Genomic DNA, 917 nt, shown 5'->3' on the forward strand with positions numbered 1-917 from the left:
AGATAGATAGATAGATAGATAGATAGATAGATAGATAGATAGATAGATAGATAGATAGATAGATAGATATTATATTAAATATATAATATACAAGAAAGAGGGAAAAGGAAATAATTTGTTTTGGTTTAGTTTATTTATTTTATTTATTTATTTTTTTTTTTTTTTAGGTCGGTGTGGCTTGGTTTGGCTTAGTTCAGTTTTGTGTAGACTATTTTTTATTTTATTTTATTTTATTTTATTTTATTTCATTTTATTTTGTTTTATTTTATTTTATTTTATTTTATTTTATTTTATTTAATCCTATTTATTTAATTAAATTTTATTTTATTTTATTGTATTACATAAATATAAATGTAAAATAAATAAAAAAATAAACATAAACAAAAATAAAAGCAAAAATATAAACATAAACACAAACCTAAATACAAGTATAAACCCAAACAAAAACAAAAACAAAAACAAAAGTACAAAAATAAACAAAACCAAAAACAAAAAAACAAATATAAACAAAACCAAAAACAAAAAAACAAATATAAACAAAAACAAAACCAAAACCAAAACCAAAACCAAAAACAAAACAAAAACAAAAAAACAAAAATAAAAAAATAAATAAATATAAACAAACCTGTGGGGTCCCGCCAGAGCAGCATAATATGGGCGGTGGCTGCATGCAGCCACCGCATAATTAAAGAAGGCCGCCACAAATCGATGTTTAGCTCTATATAAGCAGAAACCAGCAACAAGTGAACCTCCTTCAGGCTGATAGAACAAATAAATAAATAAATAAATAAATATAGATATATGTGTATGTGTTTATGTATATGTATATGTTTATGTATATGTATATGCATATGTACATGTATATGTATATGTACACGTACTTGTAGATGTATATGTATATGTAGATGTATATGTAT

This window comes from Eimeria mitis, genomic scaffold (genome assembly GCF_000499745.2).
Source record: "Eimeria mitis Houghton genomic scaffold, Emh_scaff96, whole genome shotgun sequence".
Taxonomy (NCBI): domain Eukaryota; phylum Apicomplexa; class Conoidasida; order Eucoccidiorida; family Eimeriidae; genus Eimeria; species Eimeria mitis.